The sequence below is a fragment of the Schistocerca cancellata genome, chromosome 9 (genome assembly GCF_023864275.1).
Source record: "Schistocerca cancellata isolate TAMUIC-IGC-003103 chromosome 9, iqSchCanc2.1, whole genome shotgun sequence".
Classification (NCBI taxonomy): domain Eukaryota; kingdom Metazoa; phylum Arthropoda; class Insecta; order Orthoptera; family Acrididae; genus Schistocerca; species Schistocerca cancellata.
In genome coordinates this window covers 215,772,393-215,784,908 of record NC_064634.1, presented here as the reverse complement: position 1 = coordinate 215,784,908, position 12,516 = coordinate 215,772,393, and positions in this window count along the sequence as shown.

Genomic DNA, 12,516 nt, shown 5'->3' with positions numbered 1-12,516 from the left:
AAACAAACCTTTGACGTATGGATACAGCTTTAGTACCGTCCTGCCTGACTCGGTCACGTCGTTTAAATATCTGGGCGTAACGCTGCACAGCGATGTGAAATGGAACGAGCACGTGAGGATCGTGGCAGGGAAGACCACTGCATATAAAGCGCTACTGCGACCTGTTCTTTAGTACTGTTCAAGTATTTGAGATCCACCCCACGTCGGATTAAGGGAAGAGATCAAAGCAATTCATAGGCGAGCTCCTAGATGTGTACCAACAGGTTCTGACAACACACGAGCGTTACGGAAATGTTTGGGGAGGGTACGTTCTTTTTGCGAAACGCTTTTGATAAAATTTTCTAGAAGCGGTATATTAGGATGACTACAAAGCGACACTGCCTCCATCATCGTACGTTTCGAATAAGGACCACGCAAATGAGGTGTGAGGAATTGGGGCTCACCCCCTCGCTCAGTAATAGTAATAATAATGGACTTCCTTAACTGCGAGAAGACTTCTGCTTACACATTTATATTTCTAGTAATACATGTACTCGTAAATCCTCTTGGTACTATCAAACCAGTAGTCCTTTCTTGTCACAATTAACTATTCATTTCATCATTTCATTTTTCACTCCATTGTAGAATCACTCATCATCCTTAACTACCTGTTTTGCGTGCTGTGTAACACAAACTATTGGTATGAGAAATTTCCTACATTATAATTTAGCACTCTGTGGCTTTACGCAGCACACCACAAAAACTACCTATAGCAATCTCTTTCGCTCACAGACTGATACACAGTGACTGTTGTGCTCCAACGCCAATACTTCGATCTCAAACCAGAAGCAGTATCTTTCGCTCTGCGGTCGTGCAAAGTCAGCGATTCGCTTTATAGAGCCCAGCAGAGACATACATCGTTTACAATATAATAGTTTCATTTTAGTTTGCATTAGTATCATTACAATATTCGAGTGCCACATACAAGTGTACCCCAGTAGACTTCTTTCAACAGTAGTACAGTGGTAGCGTTTTTGACTACTAATCAAAAGCCCCTGAGCCCCAGGTTTGCTCCTAGCTACTGTTTACATTTTTAATGAAATTCGTCAGCAATGGCGGCCGAAGAGTCATTTCCTTTTTATCAATAACCTTGCCAAAAAGGTGGGGAGAGTAGACCGAGTTTATCTATTGCTCTTGTAGTGGGAAGCTGTTCGTAAAGGCGGAAGAGTCTGCAATGAGCAACAGCATGCATATACACATGGCAACACACAACGCTCCGCCACCGACATATACCGTGTATCAACTATAATTAAAAAAAAAACGTCATGACGATTTCTGCATTTGCATCTGCAACTTGCATGTTATAATTAGCAGCTTCCAAGTATCACGTTCTACGCTTCTGTTGCGTTTGCTGCTGCGTTGGTGCGTCTTGATTAAGATCTTTGGGATTACACACAGGCTCAGTCAATTAATGGTTTGAATGATAACAAAGGGTCTTTCCAAGCTTTATGATTGCGTTCCGGTGTTCCTCGCTCCTGGTGGGTGTTGCGATGTGGTAATATGTGTGGCAGCTCTGAATTACTCTGAGAAGGGAGGAGAGCGATATATGAATGCAGCCTGTGTCTGTGTATGTAAGGTTACAATGAGAACTGGGTACTACATTCCTCTATGTATTTCTCTATGTTTCAGTCACTACCTGTTGATTCAAAATCTTTAGCATTTATTTACACCTTGTCGCTTATCAAATGAAATATAGAAGCACATTTTTGTGAAGATTTCCGTTGAAGAACCAAGATACTATCTGACATGTACCATTTAATAAAGATAACTGACCGTAAACTTTCATCACCACTACCATTACTTACAAGAGAATAATTTTGGACCGTCCATGTTCCAGGAAATGTTCTATGGAAATTTGTGTTCGCAGCGTCTTTATAGGAAAGTGTTCTGAATAATACTCTAGAGCCAAGCGTGCCTCTAGCAGCTGTTTGGAGCATGAACGGAACATAACAAAAGTTTAGAGGATCACGTGTTCGTTTCTGTGACACGAAACTACACTCCTGGAAATGGAAAAAAGAACACATTGACACCGGTGTGTCAGACCCACCATACTTGCTCCGGACACTGCAAGAGGGCTGTACAAGTAATGATCACACGCACGGCACAGCGGACACACCAGGAACCGCGGTGTTGGCCGTCGAATGGCGCTAGCTGCGCAGCATTTGTGCACCGCCGCCGTCAGTGTCAGCCAGTTTGCCGTGGCATACGGAGCTCCATCGCAGTCTTTAACACTGGTAGCATGCCGTGACAGCGTGGACGTGAACCGTATGTGCAGTTGACGGACTTTGAGCGAGGGCGTATAGTGGGCATGCGGGAGGCCGGGTGGACGTACCGCCGAATTGCTCAACACGTGGGGCGTGAGGTCTCCACAGTACATCGATGTTGTGGCCAGTGGTCGGCGGAAGGTGCACGTGCCCGTCGACCTGGGACCGGACCGCAGCGACGCACGGATGCACGCCAAGACCGTAGGATCCTACGCAGTGCCGTAGGGGACCGCAACGCCACTTCCCAGCAAATTAGGGACACTGTTGCTCCTGGGGTATCGGCGACGACCATTCGCAACCGTCTCCATGAAGCTGGACTACGGTCCAGCACACCGTTAGGCCGTCTTCCGCTCACGCCCCAACATCGTGCAGCCCGCCTCCAGTGGTGTCGCGACAGGCGTAAATGGAGGGACGAATGGAGACGTGTCGTCTTCAGCGATGAGAGTCGCTTCTGCCTTGGTGCCAATGATGGTCGTATGCGTGTTTGGCGCCGTGCAGGTGAGCGCCACAATCAGGACTGCATACGACCGAGGCACACAGGGCCAACACCCGGCATCATGGTGTGGGGAGCGATCTCCTACACTGGCCGTACACCACTGGTGATCGTCGAGGGGACACTGAATAGTGCACGGTACATCCAAACCGTCATCGAACCCATCGTTCTACCATTCCTAGACCGGCAAGGGAACTTGCTGTTCCAACAGGACAATGCACGTCCGCATGTATCCCGTGCCACCCAACGTGCTCTAGAAGGTGTAAGTCAACTACCCTGGCCAGCAAGATCTCCGGATCTGTCCCCCATTGAGCATGTTTGGGACTGGATGAAGCGTCGTCTCACGCGGTCTGCACGTCCAGCACGAACGCTGGTCCAACTGAGGCGCCAGGTGGAAATGGCATGGCAAGCCGTTCCACAGGACTACATCCAGCATCTCTACGATCATCTCCATGGGAGAATAGCAGCCTGCATTGCTGCGAAAGGTGGATATACACTGTACTAGTGCCGACATTGTGCATGCTCTGTTGCCTGTGTCTATGTGCCTGTGGTTCTGTCAGTGTGATCATGTGATGTATCTGACCCCAGGAATGTGTCAATAAAGTTTCCCCTTCCTGGGACAATGAATTCACGGTCTTCTTATTTCAATTTCCAGGAGTGTATTTTTTAAAAACCAATAAGTAACTCAGAGGAATGATTTTACCGTAGCATTTGGTACACGTACCTGTGTTAAGTTATACTTGAAAGATGCCTTAACCAGACTGTGTTGCATCATTTTACGGTGCAGTATTTATAAAAAAAATGGCATTTTCATCAGAGAAATATTCTGTGACTAAGGTGTCTTGCTTATTTTTGATATTCAAGAAAAGTGACGTAAGCTCTGTTTTCATTCAATGTGTCATACTTCGTATCTGTGTACTAGATATTTTTCAAGTAGAGATTATCAGCAGTCGACATGTTACACCGCGTAGGCTCTGAGTGCAAGCAATGTGATCTTTGGTTGCTAGAAGGATTGTCTTTGCTGCGCTGAAGAGTCAAAGAGACTGGTACACCTCCTTAATATCGAGCACGCTGAAGTGCCACAACACGACGTGGCATGGAGTCAACTAATGCCTGAAGTAGTGCTGGAGGGAACTGAAACAATGAATCCTGCATGACTATCCATAAATCCGTAAGAATACACCGGATAGAAATGAACAGCACGTTGCAAGGCATCCCAGGTACACTCACTAATGTTCATGTCTGGGGAGTTTGGTGGCCAGCAGAAGTGTTTAAACTCAAAAGAGCGTTCCTGGAGTCACTCTGTAGCAGTTCTGAACGTGTGGGGTGTCTCATTGTCCTACTGGAATTGCCAGAGTCCGTCGGAATGAACAATAGACATGAATGGATGCAGTTTATCAGACACGGCGCTTTCCTACGTGTCGCCTGTCAGAGTCGTTTCTAGATGTATCAGGTGTCCCATATCACTCCAACTGCACACGTCACACACCATCTAAAGAGCTTTCACCAGCTGCAATAGTCTCCTGCTGAGATACAGGTCCCATGGATTCATCAGATTGTTTCCATATCCGTACATGTCCATCGGGTCGATACAATTTCAAGCGAGACTCATCCGACCAGGCAACGTGTTTCCAGTCATCAACAGTCCAATGTCGGTGTTGAACCGGTGCAGGACCTCCTCATTCATAACCTGACGTGTCCACCTAAACTTCAAATTTCGCCTCTAGGACCACATCTCAAATGCTTTGATTCTCTTCTGTTCCAGTTTTCCCATAGTCCGTGTTTCACTGGCATACAATGCCGTGCTCCAGACGTGCAGCCTCACAAATTTCTTCCTCAAATTAAGGCCTTTGGTTGATACTGGTAGACTTCTCATGGCCAGGAATCCCCTTTTTGCCAGTGCTGCTTTTGATGTTCTACTTCCTACGTCCGTTTTTGTTTATTTTCTGCCCAGGCAGCAGAATTCCTTAACTTCATGTGCTTCGTTACCTTCAAACGTGATGTTAAAGATTCTCGCTGTTCTGGTTTCTGCTACACTACTGGCAATTAAAACTGCTACACCAAGAATTAATGCAGATGATAAACGGGTATTCGTTGGACAAATATATTATACTAGAACTGACATGTGATTACATTTTCACGCAGTGTGGGTGCACAGATCCTGAGAAATCAGTACCCAGAACAACCACTTCTGGCCGTAATAACGGCCTTCATACGCCTGGGCACTGAGTCAGAGCTTGGATGGCGTGTACAGGTACAGCTGCCCATGCAGCTTCAACACTATACCACAGTTTATCAAGAGTAGTGACTGGCGTATTGTGACGAGCCAGTTGCTCGGCCACCATTGCCCAGAAGTTTTCAATTAGTGAGAGATCTGGAGAAGGTGCTGGCCAGGCCAGCAGTCGAACATTTTCTGTATCCAGAAAGGCCCGTACAGGACCTGCAACATGCGGTCGTGCATTATCCTGCTAAAATGTAGGGATTCGCAGGGATCGAATGAAGGATAGAGCCACGGGTCGTAACACATCTGAAATGTAAATTTCACTGTTCAAAGTGCCGTCAATGCGAACAAGATGTGACCGAGACGTGTAACAAAAGGCACCCCATACCATCACGCCTGGTGATACGCCAGTGTGGCGATGACGAATACACGCTTCCAATGTGCGTTCACCGCGATGCCGCCAAACACGGATGCGACCATCATGATGCTGTAAACAGAACCTGGATTCATCCGAAAGAATGATGTTTTGCCATTCGTGCAACCAAGTTCGTTGTTGAGTACACCATCGCAGGCGCTCCTGCCTGTGATGCAGCGTCAAGGGTAACCGCAGCCATGGTCTTCGAGCTGATAGTGCATGCTGCTGCAAACGTCGTCGAACTATTCGTGCAGATGGTTGTTGTCTTGCAAACGTCCCCATCTGTTGACTCAGGGATCGAGACGTGGCTGCAGGATCCGTTACAGCGATGCGTATAAGATGCCTGTCATCTCGACTGCTAGTGATACGAGGCCGTTGGGATCCAGCATGGCCTTCCGTATTACCCTCCTGAAGCCACCGATTCCGTATTCTGCTAACAGTCATTTGGATCTCGACCAAGACGAGCAGCAATGTCGCGATACGATATACTGCAATCGTGATAGGCTACAATTTGACCTTTATCAAAGTCGGAAACGTGATGGTACGCATGTCTCCTCCTTACACGAGGCACCACAACAACGTTTCACCAGGCAACGCCGGTCAACTGCTCTTTGTGTATGAGAAATCGGTTGGAAACTTTGCTCACGTCAGCACGTTGTAGGTGTCACCACCCGCGCCAACCTTGTGTGAATGCTCTGAAAAGCTAATCATTTGCATATCACAGCATCTTCTTCCTGTCGGTTAAATTTAGCGTCTGTAGCACCTCATCTTCGTGGTGTACCCATTTTAATGGCCAGTAGTGTACTTCTCATTACTATACTCTTTTTTCTATTTACTCTCAGTCCATATTCTATACATATTAGAGTCTTTATTCCATTCAGTAAATCGTGTAATACTTTTCAACTTCCACTCAGGATGGCGATGGTATCAGGGAATCGTATCATTGATATCCTTTCAGCTTAAATTTCAATTTCACTCTTGAAGGTTTCTTTTATTTCCAGCATTGGTTCTTCGATGTACAGATTGAACAGTAGATTGGGTGGGTGGGGGGGGGGGGGCGGCGAAGAATTCATTCCGGCCTTACACCCTTATTAATCCTAGCGCTTCGTTCTTGGTCGTCCACTTTTATTATTCCCACTTGGCTCTTGCACATATTGTATATTACACGACCCTCCCTATAGCCTACCCTATTTTTCTCAGAATTTCGAATATCTTACACTGTATTACATTGTCGAACGCTTTTTCCAGGCCAACAAATTCTATGAACGTGTCTTCATTTTTCTTTAGTCTTGCTTCCATTATTAACCGCACCGTCAGAATTGCCTCTCTGATGGCTTTATGTTTTCTAAACTCAATCTGATGGTCATCTAGACATCCTCAAATATCTTTTCCGTTCTTTTGTAGATTATTCTTGTCAGCAATTTGGACGCATGAGCTGTTAAGCTGAACGTGCCGTAATTCTCACACTTGTGGGCTCTTGCATTCTTTGAAATTGTGTGGATGATATTTTTCCGAATGTGAGATTGTACAGTATGTCGCCAGACTCATTAATTCTACACACCAATGTGAATAGTCGTCTTGTTGCCACTTCCCATAACGATTTTGGAAAATCTGATAGAATGTTATCCATCCCTTCTGAGTTATTCGATTTTAAGTCCTCCAAAGCTCTCTTAAATTCTGATTATTATATTGGATCTCCTATCTCCTCTGTGTAGACTCGTATTTATCCTTTTGTCACATCGGACAAACCTTCCTCCTCATGGAGGGTCATTTAACACTTGCTGTTAACTTCTCTTAAAGCTGTTTTGGCTTTTCTGTAAGCTGTGACACTCCGTCCGACAATTTCTTTTTTATTTATGTACATTTTTCATGCAGCGATCTCACCGTCGCTTTCTTGAACTTTGTATTTATTTCATTACTAAGTCAGATGTTTTCCTGTATTTCTGAATATCCTTGAGGGCTTCTGTACTTTCATCGATGTAATGAAGCATTTCTTCTGTTACCCATAATTTCTTCTTAGTTACCTTATGATTTCTTCTTAGTTACCTTCCCTGTACCTATCTTTTTTTCATACTTGTGTGATCGCTCTGTTTAGATATGCCCATCCCTTTTCTACTCAGATATGCATTATCGCAGTATCAATAGCCACTGAGAACTTCAAACGTACTTCTTCCCTCCTGAGTACTTCCATATTACGCTTCCTTGCGCACTGATTCTTCCTAACTACTCTCTTAAACTTCAGACATCTTTTCATCACTAGTAACTTGTGACCTAAGTCTAAATCTGCTCCTCGGTCAGACTTACAATCCAGTCTGTGATTTCAGTATGTCTGCCTGACCATGACGTAATCTAAGTCGAATGTGTCTGTACCTCCCAACCTTTTCCTAGTTACCTTTCCCTCTCGTGATTCTTGAACAGAGTATTTGTTTTTACAGGCTGAGATGTTCTTACATTAGTACTTGTTCCACAGATGTGGAACGTCAGAACTCTTTCTTTTTTCTCACCTCTCGTTCCTACTACCAAACCCATATTCTCCAGTAAACTTTTCTTCTACTTCTTGCTCTACATGAGCAATCCAATATCCCTTGACTTTTGTCGGTGTGGTTTGCTGTCGATTTCGGTGAGAGTAAACCTATCATTGAGCTTTTCCCAGCAACTCACTCCCTCCCCTACGTTCCTATTTATAACGAAACCTGCACCTGTTATACCACTCTCTTCTGCTGTATACTTTACCCTTTACTCGACTGGCCAGAAATCCTCGACTTCTCTTCATTTCACTTCATTGACCCTCCACTATAGCGGGGATTGGGCCTTTGCATTTCCCTTTTCAGATTTTCTAGCTCCCTTACTACGTACAAACTTCTGACGTTCTACGCCCCGGTTGTAGAGGGTTATCAAAAAAAAAAAAAAAAAAAAAAAAAAAGGTTGAAATGTGTGTGAAATCTTATGGTACTTAACAGTGTGTGAGATATTATGGGACTTAACTTCTAAGGTCATCAGTCCCTAAGCTTACACACTACTTAACCTAAATTATACTAAGGACAAACACACACACCCATGCCCGAGGGAGTACTCGAACCTCCGCCGGGACCAGCCGCACAGTCCTTGACTGCAGCGGCTAAGACCGCTCGGCTAATCCCGCACGGCGAGGGTTATCCTTCGGTCGGTTATTCAGTCTTTTTCTCACGGTCACCTCACCCTTGACAGTCCTCTCCCGCAAATAAGAATGCAACCCAATGGCGAGATCATTATGACGCTTTCCATTTACAAGCAGCATGAACGGACGGACATCCAGCAATTACGAACCACAGTGGTGCTGGAATGGAATGCCCTTCCAAAAGAACTCTCTGCCAAACATGTGGCTATCGTGGGAGCACGTAACAGAGGAAGCAGTGCCGTCTGCAGTTATAAGATATGCTATTAAGAACAACGTCTCACCATCTGCCATATGCAGGGCACCATCATATACCGCGGGGTAATTATCGTGTTCGAATGAAAGTGGAACTTACGTTTCTCTCGTTGTGTATTTCTTTCAGTTAACATCTACTATCCTTCCCTATTATAGCGTTCACATAATGCGTAATTGCTACATTACTGCATCGCTTTACATTCTGAATATCTCGTTCGGTGACCTCAAATATATCTCTTCATCTTTTGCTGTGGCCTCGTCATTTGTACGCGTATTGCTGGTTTGCTGTGTTTTGCGATGAGAATAATCCTAAATGCTTACAGTAACTCAGTATTTCAACTACCTTCCTATTCACAGCGGATTACTTTTGGCATTTTTTACTGTTGTTGATATTTCTCTTTACTGGAGCAGGAATACTTACTGTCTTTCTAGTTGACTCATTGTCTTACTAGCAGCGACATTCTATAATGTTGATGTAGAAGTAAAATATTTTGATGGAAGAGTTTTGTACTTTCACAACTTTATGTTGGCACCACTCGTATGAGCTGAGAATAGCTCGGATAAGAATTGCTCCGTTTATAACCTCAGGAACGATCACGTGTCCGCTTGAAGTTTTCAAATTAGTTGAACTACTTATTTCTGATGGTGAAAAAAAGCTAAAAAAATTCACGAACGGTTTTTAGGAATACTGAAAGTTGTATGAACCGTGGAAATTTTTATTGGTGAGTAAAACCATGACCAATTCTCTTGATTCTCGAGCAGCGTCCTGGCCGGCATGTTGAAACATCAGCTCCTTCGCTTGACACCCGCACTGACGACGTTATTCGTGAAGGCCGGCGTGTTACAGCAGAAAATACAGCAGAAACAGTTGTACAAAGTGCTGGCACAGTTCAATAACATTATCAGTAACAAGCTCAAGCACAGTAAAACGAGTGTAAGTTGGTTCGCTAGAGAGTTATCGCTCCAACGCAAGGAAACAAAACTCAGAGTTTGTACCGACTTGAAATAACGGCATGAAATGGAAGATGACTTTTTCTGAACAAGATTTAATCTTATGATGAAGTTGGACTCATCTTTTGAACCAGAGTCCGAACCACAAAATATGGACTGGAAGCACACCATCCCACCTGTCCGAAAGAAACACTGAATGCAAGCATCAGTGGAAAAAGGTATGCACAAGGTGTCGTTTTTTGTGATTATTTGGAAGACCAGCGGACACTGCATTGTGCCGAATACTCAGACTTACAACTGAAGTAAGTAAAGCCAGCAGCGAGAGAAAAATGTCGCGGATCTCAAAGAAAAGTCGTGGTATTGCTACACGACAATGTTCGGCATCACATCATCCAGTTGACTGAAGAAACGTTTGAAAAAATGGGTTGGGAAGATGCTACCTAATCATTCCTGCATTCCAGATTTGGCTTCCCCCGCTTTTCATTTGTTTGATCCACTCAACGGGGCATTATGTGGGAAAAAGTTCGGCAACAACGAGGAGGTCAAAGAATTTGTGGGAGAGTGGATCAAACAAGAAGACAGAGACTTCTTTGCAACATGTATATAAAAACTAGTTTATCGTTACGACAAGCCTATTAATATTGTTGGGAATTATGTTGAGTAGCATTAAAAGTCTCAATGTAAAATTACAGTTTTTTTATTCATCGGTTTTTGTTTCTGATTACTGAATGACCCTCATGTACCAAGAATTAGCCTCTGTATCCCACTCATGTTCCAACCACCCCTTGGGAAGAACTTTCTGCATGTTCTAATGGTGGCTCATCTGAAAACTTTGATCAGTGAAGGCACGTTATCTTGTTGTTTGACTTGGTTAAATTTGGAGATAAGTGACCTGTTGTGTTAAGACTGTGGATTCAGAAAACCCTTAATACCCGAGATAACAAATATTATTTTATTTCATTACTAGTTTCGGCATATCTACAAGCTACATTCAGATTGTAATAAAATAAAAAGGTCGATCAAAAAGTTTCCGTTCGAAGACCCCACTAACCCCTTGACTACATGTCGGTCCTTATAGACCTGCATCAGAGTCACGCTGTGTTGCACACACGCTGCAGCAACGCACTCAAACGGAAACTTTTTGATCGCCCCTTATACTTGATTAGTGTACAGCTGCCGAACGGCGCGACACGTTATCATAATATATGTGAACAGGATCGTCTGTTGAACAAACAATGAGGTAGTGATTTCAAACTACCTGTTCACACAAATTACGACGATGTGTCCCGCCATTAGGCAGTTGTACATGAATCAGTGTATTTTGTTATGATCTGAAAATAGCATTTAGATAAGCCCAAACTAATAATAAAATTAAATTATATTTGTGATCTTCATTATTAAGGGTTCTTCTGAAACCACAGCTGTATCATTTACACAGTGGTTTCCATTGCCCGCTGCATACTGATGCCGTTGATCATTGCTGAATCTTTCGCCTTTAGCGGAGTTTGACAATAACCTATATTCCTCCTCCGCTTTATTGACAAAACAGCTCCTCTCTGCTTTGGAACTCTGCAGCGACTATGACTGATTATGTTAGTTTAAAATGAAATCAGTGGCAGGAATCTAACCCAGCACCCAGCATGTTTTTGTTAGTATTCGAAGAACCTACCCCTATAATTCGCTGACACGGTATAGTTGCAGAAACATTTTCAAACGTATCTGACAAGTAGGAGGTGTATGTATGTATGTATTAAAGAGATCAAGGCAAATAGTATAACAATGTCTTTGCAGGACAACGATTAGTGACTGATATGAGCCATTTATATTTCTCCTTATGGGTTCACTTTCAATGTCACATAAAATAAACACCTATCTACACTGGAAAGGATCTCGTGGCAACAATTTTTGCTACGAATGAACTTATTTTAACATAACGAGCCTGCAGCGTCGAGACAGCCCGGATCGAGTCCAAGGGTGGGTGAGGTAATCAGCCTGGATGTGCTTTTTAGTCGGATTTCCACATTCCACTAAGTAAATACCAGGCTGGTAACGACTTTCACTCTCACATACACACTATGCACCAAATGCCATTAACATAGCCAAATACGGTGCAACGAAGCTGATCATGTAGAGAAAAGGCATAGAGCACGAGCGAAAGAAAGAGAAGATGGGGACTTTCTTCAGATGGGTACTCGGATCTTAGCATGACATGCCAGACTTGTAGAGTGTAAAAATACGGCTTCTTCTTTTGGACAAGAAGGAAAACGAGAAACGGCTAGAAAAATGGGCCTTTGACACAGTTCACCCACTGCCACGAAGTACAAATTTGTATTGCACACATTGAATGACATTGAACTCAATTACGATTTAACGAAACAACGATTAATTTGAATATTGAACAATGATCAGTGATGGCAGAAAATGTCAGTCATAGCTCGCATGCAATCGCTGTTTGGCAGACTATAAGATTAAAGACTAATGATAAAATTTCATACCAAATTCAAACAGCCATAAAAAATTACCAAAATTTCATGAGCATGAGACACTTCTAAGAAATGTAATATAATTGAACCGGGCACATAATAGGCCACTGCCCAAAAATTCTTACGCTAAACTACGAAGTGGCCAAAGAAGGAGACAAAAGATGCAATACCTCGTAAAATAGAAATGGTAGCAAGACTTACAAGGTTCCTCGATAATATTCAAATAATTAAAATTTACGTA